Here is a 14,491-nt window from a genome sequence, read left to right on the forward strand (position 1 = left end):
AGGATACACTAGTTGACAAAAGATACCCCTCTCTGTTGCCAGGACTATATTTGGCAATTTCCAACTGTAACACAAATTTTTCAAAAATATTACAACTTTCTTAAAAAATATCCATATTTATTACAACATTCAGTAAAAATTATTGTTTAAGTAAAATGATACAATTCTTTAACGATTCCCCTCTAGGGGACATATACAACCATATTATGAGTATTTCAAAATGGGAGCAGGTGGTATATTTCCAGCTGGATCTTCGATACTTTACTTGCACACTGGGTACAGAAGTTGCTGCTCCAGACTGGAACATACTGGTACAATAGTTTGCTTTATGTACAAAATAGGATACAATATTATTTATTTGTTTATTTATTTTTTTTATATTTACCTTGGTTACAAACAATGCCAGTATTTCTGTCCTGCAACATCAATAGAAATGTATTTTTTTATGTTTTACTTTTCATTCTAGTAAATATAAGCGTACTTTTACAAACAGTTGCATTGGAAGATATGTGAGGAAGATATGAATACCCTAATTAGAGTTTGAACGTTTTAAAACAACAAAAACAAAAAATGACAAATATCTTGCTGAGCAACAACAGACTAATAGCTTAATTATTCATTGACTCTCAAACTTCAAGTAAAAAAGTCTAAGTCTCATTTATAGTTGTCTAAGTCACTGCAGAAATAAATACTTTATTCTGTGTGTCAAACACTGGCCATTAAATATAAGACATCATTACAGTGGGGAATAATTAAAGCAATAGACAAAAGCTCAAGTATTTTTTTTCTTGCCAGTAAAACAGGATAATATAACTTTTCTTTATTTCTTTTGCAGCCATTTAACGAAAACACTGGAATTTTTTGGGTTCTGCAAAAATTTACTATAATTGTTCTTTCTTTTACTAGTTTGCTTTGCATTTATATTTATCTGATATATCACAGAAAAAAACATACTATATTCTGCGTGGTCTACAGGTCAGTTGTAAATGTGGGTCTTTCATTTGTAAAAGGATTTTTTTTTTTATGTTTTTGAATAAAAAAATAAGAATATTTTTGGTTATTTTCTGAGCTTAATCTGAAGTGTGGCAAATAGGAAACAAAACCGAAATGCCTATCTCTGTCTTTGTATTTTCCAATTTACTTCTTATCCCTACGCTTTAACTAACTTACCCTAAATCTGAACTGCTTAAAATCAAAATAAGACCCTAAATCTGAACCTGCTGTGTCTGTATGACAATAGCTAAATCACCCTAGGACATTGTGACAGCTAGCACTGACAATTAATTAGTAATAGCAAATGAGAATATCACTATGTGCATAAATAAATAGGAGTGTGGCCCTAATAGTGCACTGAAGTTACAGGGTGACAGTGATAAGGATGATGCATTGTCAGTAGCGTACACTCTGGCCAGTGCTACTGCAATAGAAAGGGTAAGGATAATTATGAATCAGAAGGGGGAAAAAGACCTGTAAAGCCTGAAAGCAGGATTTCTAGTATGTTGCTGTCAATTCTGATAAATAAAACAAGCAAGCCATTTGCCCAGGTAGGTGAGCTTTGTGCAGCACATGGAGCTGCTTACTCAGAGTACTGGTAGGCACTTATGCGACTATGTTGCTGTTCCGATTTGTATAGGGCTTATGACTTCAATAACGAGGATTGGGGCTGTTCTGTGCACAAACGCTCCACAGAGCCGATAAGTATAACATGTTTGTTATAAAAAAAAAGAAAAAAAAAAAACCTTTATTACTTTAACACCTTCCCGCCCACCCGCCCGCCCGCCGCACATTTACTGCGGCAGGCTGGCTCTCCTGCGTGAACTGATGTAGCCCTACGTCAGTCCTGCGTGTGGTGCTGGGGGGGTGAGCCCGCATTGCTGGCAGCGCACTCCCGCCCCCACTAGGCAGCAGTGATGCCGATCCACAGGGCCAGCGGCTGCGATTGCCGCTGGGCACCCGCGATCGCTCCCCACTGTGACAGAAGGACTGCAAGCTGTTCTAAAAATGTTGAAAAAATGTTTTTCATAGTCCCTATTATAACATTTTGCAAATACGTGCTTTTTCTTTTTCAATGATGTGCACTGATGAGGCTGCACTGATGAGGCTGCACTGATGAGCACTGATGAGGATGCATTAATGGGCACTGAGGAGGCTGCACTGATGGGCACTGATGAGGTTGCACTGATGGGAACTGGTGAGGCTGCACTGATGTGCATTAATGAGGATACACTGATGAGATGGCACTGGTGGGCACTGATAATCTGCACTGTTTGGCACTTATGGGCACTGACAAAGCTTCACTGATGAGGCAGAACTTATGGGCACTCATAGGTGGCACTGATGGGCACTGATAAACTGCACAGAAAAAGCACTGATAAGCTCCACTGATTTGCCATGTACTCACTGTGCCCTGACAGACTTGCCAGTTATTGGCATGTGAGGAAGGCAAAGCCGACAGTCTGTTTACATGTGACCAGCTGTGATTGGACACAGCTGATCACAAGGTAAAGGCCTGCTGTGATTGGCCCTTTACCCCAATCTACTATCAGCTGTGTCCAAAGGACACGGCGGTCACAGAGCAGACCCGATGCGCGCCTCAAGGGCCGCGTGGGAGGAGAGCAAGTGGAAGGACATACATGGACATCCGCCAGAACTGGAGAGTCATGCTGTAATTGTCTTTTGGCTATAACATGGTAGCGAACCAGCTAATAATACTATTGTAGAAAATATACTATATATACACTATATACTTTTTATTACTCCTTTTTTAAATTCATAGTTAACAGTTTAAACTCTTAAGCCCCGTACACACGTACCGATTGTCGGCCGTAAATATTCGGCCGACGACCGATCGGCCGATTGTAGGCTTGTTAGTATGATGCTTCCGACAGCCGACAGCGCATTTTCGGCCGAACAGAATCTGTCGTGCAAGCATTAAAATTTTTGTTGGCCAACACCAGAATGGCCGATTGTTCGCCAGTCAGTACAGAATTCGGCCGACAGACAGCAGATTTGCAAGACTGGGCATGCTCAGAAAAGAAAAAAGACAAGGAAAGTTAACCATCACATGACATCACTTCTGCAGTCGGCTGTTGTTGGCTGACAAAATTTGTGTGCAGTCTTTTGCACTTTTCAACAGACAAGACAGCCCTCGGACAAAAGACGGCCGATCGTTCGGCCGACGATCGGTACGTGTGTACGGGGCTTAACTGTTACAAAAAAAGGTATATGGTCTCAAAGAACCAGGATTGGATACATCAAGGTGAGTAAATTCCCTTATTAGCACATTGTTACATATAATATTTAAGCAGGTCCTTTTTTCTTCAAGTTTTCAAATATATTTGGAAGACAATTCAATATGGAATAATATAACAGCTACAGAATATTAGGTATACAAATAAAATTGAAGCCAACTTTAACTACCTTTTTTCTTCTAGAGAAGACTTAGTGGCCTATTTACAGTGAAGACCTCTACCCACAGACACCACAGTGCTCACTGTATAATTAATAAAATGCAGATTGTGGCACAGAGCCTGTGATGTTCCACGGCCACATGGACTGTTCTCTGTGTAACACTAAACAGAGCACTACATGATTGGTGGAGACATCAACCACATGACTTTGGTAGGTCATGTGTCCAAGTTTTCTTTTCTATGAATTGATACCAATGAGGTTTACTTGTTTTGGTGTCCTGAAGCAAGCAAAGCACTAAATACAAGTGTAAAGCATTTCTATGTGCTTTATAAATACACATTGTTTTTTTTTTTTTTTTAAAGCTATTGTAAACCACTGGTTCTTTTTTTTTTTTGGACCTGCAAGGTAAAGACACAATGTGCTAGTATGCATCGCATACTAGCACATTATGTGAAACCTACCTGAGACTGAAGCCCTCAGCGATGCAATGTCCACCTTCACCCGGTCTTCCTTCTGGGTTCGTGGACTCGGGCTGTGTGACAGGCCGGAGCCTAGATGACATCCCTCCCGCACTTGGGCGGGGGAGCCGTCATTCACGGCACAGGTATCTGAAGGAACGGCACAGATGGCCGTTCCATCAGAGTGCATGCAGTGTACGTTTAGGAGATATTTACAGTATCTATAGGTAAGCTTTCTTATAGGCTTACCTATAGGTACAAATTATGCACAGGAGTTTACTTCCTCTTTAAAGCAGCGGTATATCTGCAGTAAACTGCTATATAGTTTGGTCCATAACTAGGTAGTGTGATACAGCCCTACTACCTTATAATTAACCTCCATAGGCCTTGATCTTGTTTTATAAATTATTAGGGACATACTACTATTTAAGTTTGTCCTGGTTTAGTAAATAGTGGCAGGTCCATGCATGTTTATACTGTATTTTCACGCTATCTTCATGAAAGACTTTTACATTTGCAAGCTCTGGGTTTTCTGAGCTATCTGGTGACTCTACTCTCATTTCATTGCAATCACATCTTTCAGCAAACTGAAGCAAAATAATGATATTACACAGAATGCCTGCAACAGAAAATCAATTTTAAATGCCCGATTTCAGAAATGCCCCTTATAGAAAATATGTTGCCTAGATCTGAACTGGATAAGCATTTCTGAGTTTAGAATGATGTCTTTATATCTGACATCAAGTGTTCAAAATGCTGAAACTGAGTGAATGCATTGCCTTAAGATCAATAGGATGCGGTGACAGAAAGGAAAAGAGACGAGACGTATTAAATTACTTGTCTGATTGAGCACACCAAAAAGCCTGATGTTGATGGCTATATATAAATATATGTTTTAAAGGACCTATGTCTAATTTCATGAAACAATCATGTATAGATTTTCAGTATATTCTTTATTCCAGGAAACTAGTGATTGCAAGTTATTCTTCTAATAATTCTGTCTAGCACAGACGATCTGTATTGTGATTGAAAGCTACCAGTCAATATGGTTTAAGGCTTGCCTTACAATTTAGTGCCGGTTCACACTATAGCGATGTCAGACATCGCATGTGATTCGCACTACTATGCAAATCACATGCAATGTCTGTGCGATGCAAATTTAGCCACACAGTTTGTATGGCTGAATTTGCATCGCATTTGGATCAAAGTCGTGCAGGACCTTTTTTTTTGGTCCGCACCAGAATTCACACCCATGCGATCTGATTCCTGTCCAAATTGACAGCTCGCACTGCTAAATGCGAACTATTTTGGGGGTGTCATTAACTTTGTATTGACACTCCGAGCAGTTTGCATATGGCAGTGTAAACTGGCTGCGAGTTGGGTGCAATGCGGCGTAAAGGAAATTTGAACATCCTGTATATTATTATATTATATTTTGTATGTGTTGCATACTGCACTCATTGTGCACATGGCACTAATAATGTTTTCATTAAATGTTTGCATTCTTTTGAGTTCTGATTAAAATGAGCCTGCCTATGTTACGCCCCTTGTTACCATATAAGTACAATTGTAATATTAATGTTATACCTACGTAATCATGTGTATAAAAGCCTTCAATTGCGTCAAATAAAACAGAACAGTTATTTTGGAAAGATGCAGAGTGTATCTTTTTGTGTCTGTTCCCTACTGCAGTAGTTATTAATTTGGAACCACTAATCAATATGAGGATAGGAGTTGCCTATTTATAAAATGTCCAGAACAGAAAGGATTCGCAGGGTTCTCGCATCGCAACAATTTGAACCGGCCCTTAATTACATAATCTTTAAAGCGTAACTCCACTTTTGTTGAGAAAAAAATATTCCCCTCTAGGTGATTTATGTACATTACAAGGATTGTAGCAAACTTTGTTGCAGATTCCTACCTTTTGTTATTCTGAAGAAATCTTTGAGTGGTTTCATAATTATCTGTCAGCTGTTGAAGCTGCAGAGCACTAATGAGGAAAACTGCTGGGCCTGCATCCCTTTAGATGTATTCCTATTGGGAGTATCTCCCCAAAAATGATATTTTTGTTGCAGGGGATGCCAGAAATCTGACTTGTATCTGGGAAAATTGGTGAGCCAATCACACAAGCAGGAAATTATGTTTCTGGGGTGTGGTCAGTGCACATTCTGTGTACAGAACAGCTCCAGGTAGCCATATTGCATTGCATTTTCAGAAAATTACCACAGTTGCAGATTAAAAAGGAAAGGTCATTTTTAATAGCATTCAATTACAATATGATTTGTGTCGCAATTGAATACGCTATATTGTTTTTTCTTTATATGCAATTTTTTTTTCCCCACAAAAGTGGAGTTACCCTTTACACAAACACTTTTATATTCACCAAATCTATTTAATACGAGGCCCTAATTTAATCTCTCAAGCAGACAAAATACCACCTGTACATAAGTGTGGTGGTCTGACACCAGATCTTCATTCACATCCATTTCTTAGCTGGAGATAATGACACACCACAAATGTTTGGGTCTGAGGAATAGGGTACTGCAATAAAAACGCAGCTGGGATTCCTTCCAAGCCTAGGAGCATGTGGAATGGATGGAACAACTCTTTTACTTTAATGAGCTTTGTCTGGTATATCATTTGTGAGCAGATTTGTTTTATTTTTACAATAAATCTTTACTGACCATGGAAACTTCACACTGGACCTCATGCAACTTGAATTCTGTGCTTCTCCACTTTTCCTCCAGACTCTGGAACTTTGATTTCCAAATGAAATGTAACATTTTCCCCAGTCCGTGGTAATTTGGGGAGCCATGTCATCAGCTGTGTTGGTCCACTGTGTTTTATCAAGTGCAAAGTCAAGCCCTCTACCAGGAAATTCTAGAGCACTTCATGCTTCCCTCTGCTGACCAGCTTTATGGAGAGGCTGATTTAATTTTCCAGCAGGAATTCCCACCTGCCAACACTGCCAAAAGTACTGATACCTGGGGTATTGTCAAGAGGAAGATGAGAGACACCAGACCCAACAATAGAGCTGAAAGCCACTATAAAAGAAACCTGGGCTTCCATAACACCTTAGCAGTGCCACAGGCTGATCACCTCCGTGCCATGCCACATTGATGCAGTAATTCATGCAAAAGGAGCCTCGACCAAGTATTGAGTGCATACTATACTGTACAGGGACATACTTTTCAGTAAGCCATCATTTCTGTATTAAAAATCCTTTTTTTTTATTGGTCTTATGTTATATTCTAATTTTCTGAGATACTGAATTTTGGGTCTTCACTAGCTGTAAGCCATAATCATCAAAATTTAAATCAAGAAATACTGGAAATATATCACTCTGTGTTTAACGCATCCGTATAAAATATGAGTTTCACTTTTTGAATTGAATTACTAAGATAAATTAACTTTTTGATGACATTCTAGTTTTATGAGATGTACCTATATATCCTGTTTTTGCACAGTTTACCCCATTTTACCCAGGGCCGGACTGGGAATAAAATTCAGCCCTGGAAATAATTTCATACCAGCCCCATAGCATTATTATACCGACCCAACAGCATAACGTCATTATTTTCTTGTTCATAAAAGGGAAAACCATGCATTTTAAAGCACATTTGAAGAGTGTATTATATATAGATAAGACAGATATGAAAGCACATATGGCTTTATATATATAAGCGCAAATTCTGGTTAAAAGTGGTAAAAGTGCGGATATGGTATAGGAGGTGGTCATAGGCTGTGTGGACATGGTAATGGATGACAAGTCAGAGGCTACGGACATGGTACCAGAGATGCAGGGGCTGCGGGCATGGTACAGGAGGACACGTCAGAGGCTGTGGACATGGTACAGGAGGACACGTCAGAGGCTGCATACATGGTACAGGAGATGCAGGGGCTGCGGATATGGTACAGGAGATGCAGAGGCTGCGGATATGGTACAGGAGATGCAGAGGCTGCGGATATGGTACAGGAGATGCAGAGGCTGCGGGCATGGTACAGGAGATGCAGAGGCTGCGGGCATGGTACAGGAGATGCAGAGGCTGCGGGCATGGTACAGGAAATGCAGAGGCTGCGGGCATGGTACAGGAGATGCAGAGGCTGCGGATATGGTACAGGAGATGCAGAGGCTGCAGATATGGTACAGGAGATGCAGAGGCTGTGGACATGGCACAAGAGATTTTAGAGACTGCAGGCATGGTACAAGAGATGCAGAGGCTGCGGATATGGTACAGGAGATGCAGAGGTGGTGGGCATGGTACAGGAGATGCAGAGGTGGTGGGCATGGTACAGGAGATGCAGAGGTGGTGGGCATGGTACAGGAGATGCAGAGGCTGTGGATATGGTACAGTAGATGCAGTGCTGCAGGCATGGTACAAGATATGCAGAGGCTGCAGGCAAGGTACAGGAGATACAGGGGCTGTGCGGACATGGTACAGGGGGTGCAGAAGCTGCGGGCATGGTACAGGAGGTACAGAGGCTGCTGACATAGTACAGGAGGTGCAGAGGCTGCGGGCATGGTACAGGAGGTGCAGAGGCTGCGGGCATGGTACAGGAGGTGCAGAGGCTGCGGGCATGGTACAGGAGGTGCAGAGGCTGTGGATATGGTACAGTAGATGCAGTGCTGCAGGCATGGTACAAGATATGCAGAGGCTGCAGGCAAGGTACAGGAGATACAGGGGCTGTGCGGACATGGTACAGGGGGTGCAGAAGCTGCGGGCATGGTACAGGAGGTACAGAGGCTGCTGACATAGTACAGGAGGTGCAGAGGCTGCGGGCAAGTTACAGGAGGTGCAGAGGCTGCGGGCATGGTACAGGAGGTGCAGAGGTGGTGGGCATGGTACAGGAGGTGCAGAGGCTGCGGGCATGGTACAGGAGGTGCAGAGGCTGCGGGCATGGTACAGGGGGTGCAGAAGATGCGGGCATGGTGCAGGAGGTACAGAGGCTGCTGACATAGTACAGGAGGTGCAGAGGCTGCGGACATGGTACAGGAGGTGCAGAGGCTGTGGGCATGGTACAGGAGGTGCAGAGGTGGTGGGCATGGTACAGGAGGTGCAGAGGCTGTGGGCATGGTACAGGAGGTGCAGAGGCGGTGGGCATGGTACAGGAGGTGCAGAGGCTGTGGGCATGGTACAGGAGGTGCAGAGGCGGTGGGCATGGTACAGGGGGTGCAGAAGCTGCGGGCATGGTACAGGAGGTACAGAGGCTGCTGACATAGAACAGGAGGTGCAGAGGCTGCGGGCATGGTACAGGAGGTGCAGAGGCTGCGGGCATGGTACAGGGGGTGCAGAAGCTGCGGGCATGGTACAGGAGGTACAGAGGCTGCTGACATAGAACAGGAGGTGCAGAGGCTGCGGGCATGGTACAGGAGGTGCAGAGGCTGCGGGCATGGTACAGGGGGTGCAGAAGCTGCGGGCATGGTACAGGAGGTACAGAGGCTGCTGACATAGTACAGGAGGTGCAGAGGCTGCGGGCATGGTACAGGAGGTGCAGAGGCGGTGGGCATGGTACAGGAGGTGCAGAGGCTGTGGGCATGGTACAGGAGCTGCAGAGGCGGTGGGCATGGTACAGGAGGTGCAGAGGCTGCGGGCATGGTACAGGAGGTGCAGATGTGGTGGGCATGGTACAGGAGGTGCAGATGTGGTGGGCATGGTACAAGTTGCATCAATACTTTTAATAGATGTGTCAACTCTCCAAAGATTTAAAACTATGCTAACCTCTTGCTGCAGTGACTGAAGCCTCTTTGCTGTTGTTCCTCCACCCCGGCACCCGGCACCCCCCCCCCCTCCCCCTCTCTCACTCTCTCTCTCTCTCATCTTCTTCACTCTTCTTCACATCTTCTTCACTCTTCAGGCTCACCTGCTGGCGCGGCGCGGCGCGTGACGTCAGTGTTGTGTCGGGACAGTGGGAGGGATCGGCGTCTGCGCGCCCGTGACAGCCACAGCCAGTCAGTTCCACGGTCCACCCCGCCGCGCAGCCGCCCCGTGATGTCATGCCGCTCACAGCGGCTGACGAGTAGGATGGACCCTCCGGCTCCGTCACTCCCTGTCTGGAGCGCAGTGGGGGCCGGGGGCGGGGCTGCAGCGGCCATCATCAGAGCGGCCGGCCCCAATACTTAAAGCGGCGCTGCCGGCTGCCCTATCTTAAAGCAGCGCTGCCGCGATGCCTTATCTTAAAGCGGCGCTGCCGCGATGCCCTATCTTAAAGCGGCCCCAGGGCCGGCGGCCCACCGGGGAATTTCCCGGTATCCCGCTACGCCAGTCCGGCCCTGATTTTACCCCATTTTCATTATAATTAATTGTAAATGAATGGATGTTTTTGTGAAATAGCCACTTAACTCTTTCCTAGGAAACCTGACACTTCTACCTGTTCCTCTATGTGAATCTAACCATCCCTCTCTAATTGGCAGCATTGGCAGCACTGATATCAGTGTAGCACTGCCCCCACTGCCAGATTTCATATTTTGGGGTCCCCCTGAGTTACCATTAGCAACCTCGATATGCACATTCTCTCTCTACTCCTCCTCGGCTCGCTTCAGTAACCAGTCCAGGGGTATGTGGCTGTTTTTGTGTTTTATTTTTAAATTAGGGCTGGGAGAAGGGAACAGTGGGATACTCCGAATGAACTATTTGCAATGTTGGAGGACCTCTATCTTTAGATACAGCCAGGCTGTTGATTCACCCTGCCACTGAGGTGAATTTAGTTTTAGTTTTAGATTTAGAGTCTCTTTCTTAAGATGGCTTGATGTACTATGTGTTATCTTCAGGACAGTCTCCTCAGTATCCTCTCTCTGCCAACACCCATCCACTGACTATCCTACTCCTGGGGTGCCCCCCCCCATCAGGTCAGGCCCCTTAACATGAGCCCCTGTACTCACGATACTGTTTTTCCAGGGTCTCCCCTCCGGTCAGCTGTCCTGGACCTCTGGGTTCAGCTCCGTTCCTCTGGCCCTCAGGATGACCTCCTGTGACTATGTGCCACTGCTACAGAGAAGGAGGCAGCCGCCCCCTTCCCTTCGGGAATCTGCTCTCCAGCCAAAGACCCCGCAGCACATGTGCTCCTGGCTTTTATACAGTATCCCAGAGGCGACTTGACACTGCCAATCACCGGGACTGTATCAAAGCCTATGCATTAATTTGCCAGGTTTCCTCCCACTGTCCAACATGCCTCCCTATTGGACCAGTGTGAAACACTCTCTAGACATAATGAATCACATACTGAGCACAATGAGCAGACCTCACTAACAGATCCTGCTCTCTGGTAAACAAAGAGCAATATAGATTTGCCTGCAGCCCCTCTAATAAGTAGACAGAGCCAAAAACTATACTCTGTCACTAGCACCTACCTAGGAGGGTGCTACATCAGCATTTGATATAGTAGGTGAATTACAGCTGTAAAAGCTGGTATGGTTTAATCCAGATAATCCTGCCAACGCCAACACTGACTTGCCTGTCTTGATGTCTATCTGCTTTCTGTACTCCAGTGCCCTGCATTTACCTTTTGCCTAGGAGTTCATGTAGCGGATGGTGCGGCAACAGTCTATTGGGGTTGCTGCCAGCATTGCTATGTCTTTCTGCCATGCCGCCTTCTGCTGCTGGCTTATCTGAAATCTCTGTGATGATGGTACTGGGTTCAAAAAGTTAATTAGATCAAAGAATATTTTGAGATGAGAAGGAAGCTTTTCATGTATAATTAGTGTTGGCAATCAGCTTTTCGGAAAAAAGTGAAGAAGTTGGCGTTGTCCACAGCAAATCATCAGTTGTAACTGATGGTTTCACCGACCATTCTGGATGAAGTAGTAAAGCAGACACCTTTAAAGAGCAGCATTTTCAGTCTGGAGTGAGGGCATGGCTATTGTTAAAAATCAGCAGGCCCCGTACAGCCTACCTGACAGGCTCCCCAATATTAAATTTATATTTTTGCTAAAAATACACTGAAATCATTATTAGCAGCCACAAACACAGAATAACTTACAACATCCCTGCCAAATCTGAAAGATGAAACTGTATTGAGTTAATAAATAAAGCTCTGTGTGTGAATGAGGTCTTGGGGCTCATTCACATGGATGCCGTGGCCTGTACAGTGTTGTAGGTTGGGTGCAGCGTGATGTGGCGGCAATACCACACGAAATAACTTGTATTGAAATAATGCAAAGACAGTTCACAAATATCCCAGTGGGAAGGCAGCCCAACTGGAAACACTCATGGTTCCAACAGCATGTAGAGAGCAGGAATCAGCCAAACCATCAGCGCCTGTTGAGAGGAGCAGAATGCGGCCTAGCCGTCTCGTGCCCAAGCAGGAAGATGTCCGAGGAAGTTGCGAGTCCTACGCTTTTGCTCCTCGTCAGGAACCTTTACCAGTCACTATTTCTGTCCCTATCAGGTGAGATACCTGTCCCTACTCTACCTACTTGCAAAAATGCGTGCCAAGCCTGAAAGCCAGGGCCTTAAATAGGTTCTGCTTGACCCAAGATAGTTGCTAGAGTCACATGGGGAGGCAGCTTCAAATTGGATAGCTTCCCCAGTGACCCAGAAAACCATAAAGTAACCATGTTCCTCCTGGCTTCCTCTTCCACAGTAGTGGGATGACCCATATGTTTAACTAAGAAAAGACCAAACACTTTTTGGGTATATGCAGATACCGCAGTGGGTTGTGATGTACCCAGTGTGAGGTTGTATTAAACAATAGTTCTTTATTGTATTTAAAAAAAAATAAAGGGCATAAAAATGACTGACAAGATACTTTGATAGTGCTGCTCATTGGAGCAGCCGTGCTGCGCTCTCCTCATTGATATAACAGACCTCCAACCTGGTCCTACTTTTTAACCCAGGTTCTGATCCTAATTAAGTGCAAAGCAGCTAGTCACAAGGTATTTTCAGTGAGAGGCACAGAATTTTTCTCAGCCTGCCACACAGTGAGCAGGCAGATGGTGTCTTTTTTATTGTTTGCAGAACGGGTGTAGGGATTAGGGCGGGCCTTGTAATACCCAGAACTAACAAAATTGGTTAAGGATACTATCTATAAAACAGTTAACTTTTATAGAATAGTCTTCTATGTAGAAGAAAATGCAAACAATTTAGCACAGGGGGGATCCCACAGTGGAAATAACCCTGGCCAGCAGGACTGGAACAATCCCTTCAACAAAAAGGGGGCACAATGGCAACAGTCTTCCCCCCAGGATTTCTCTCATGCCTACTCACTGCGTCACTGGCTGCTTGAATGCCTTCTTCCAGTATCAGCTGACACTGCACTATGAGCCTCTTGATTAGATTCTCCCTTGAAGTTGCCTCCGCTGTTCCTGCGATTTAGGAATGATCCTTCAGCTCCCTCATGAACCACCCAGAATCTCTTGCAGACTCTGAAAGACCTTGAAAGGTTTAATAGCACTTCCAGGCTGGGTCACTCTCCAGCAGGCAAAGGACCGTGCTATTTCATGCACCAGACCTTATATACACCGCTTTGCCCCTTGTCGGTCATTCTTCCAACCACTAATTGGCTGAGGCTGTATACATGATCAGCTCAGACTCTACCCACTATGTTTCAGCACCTTCTGAAAAGACAGGGGGAGACAGGCAAGCCCACAGCTGCAGAGCCCAGAACAGACCAACTCAATCAAACCCAGCTCCAATGACTACAGCAGAGCCCAAAATATAACTAAATTTACTTATAACCCCTTAGCACCTAACTAGGAGGGTGCTTTATTGGATTCAATGGGAGCAGCAGGAGTAATTAGCTTCTGATGCAGTCAATCAAATCCAGTGACAATGGAGCATGTGTCAATAGACCGGCTCAGGCTCAAGCCCACACAAGTGCCCCCATAGCAAGCAGCTTGCTATGGGGGCACTCAGCAGGGGGAGGAGCCAGGAGAGCAGGCAGGGGACCTCAAATGAGGAGGATTGGGTCTGCTCTGTGCAAAACCATTGAACAGAGAAGGTAAGTATAACATGTTTTTTATTAAACAATCACTTTAAACGTTTTATTGCAATGATTTAACTTTGGTAAATCATTACAGTATATCTTTCATTCTTTTGAAAAGTATTGTACTGAACAGGTCATAAGAGCAATTTGAAAGGGAACTGAGAGACATTGACTAGAGAACATCGCTTTATGCACTTTTTAAATTATAAATTCAAAGTACATAATAACTAATTTGCAATATATATTATTCACAAAGCTCGATTTTGTCATACTTATATACTATATACTGTATATATATATATATATATATATATATATATATATATATATATATATATATATATATATATATATATATATACTGTAAATATATATATATATATATATATATATATATATATATATATACATATATTGCATATATATGTGTGTGTGTGTTTAAAATGAGTAACCCTAATATTTTATGCATTCAAGTTCTCCTTAAAAAATAAGAATCTTCTGTTTGGCAATATAGTTAGAAGGGTTAGTGTTACTGTATTGCAGTATCATTGAAGCTGTCTGAAAGTGTTATTGCCATGAAAAAACTGAAGTTATATACATCCTGAAAACCATCCATACTCCTGTTGAGAGCTTCATTTCTGTTGCTCTTTTATCAGGTCCTTAAGGATTTCAATTTTAACATCAAAAGCATCTCTTTTCCT

Source organism: Pelophylax lessonae (assembly GCF_965119305.1).
Source record: "Pelophylax lessonae genome assembly, chromosome: 3".
Classification (NCBI taxonomy): Eukaryota; Metazoa; Chordata; class Amphibia; order Anura; family Ranidae; genus Pelophylax; species Pelophylax lessonae.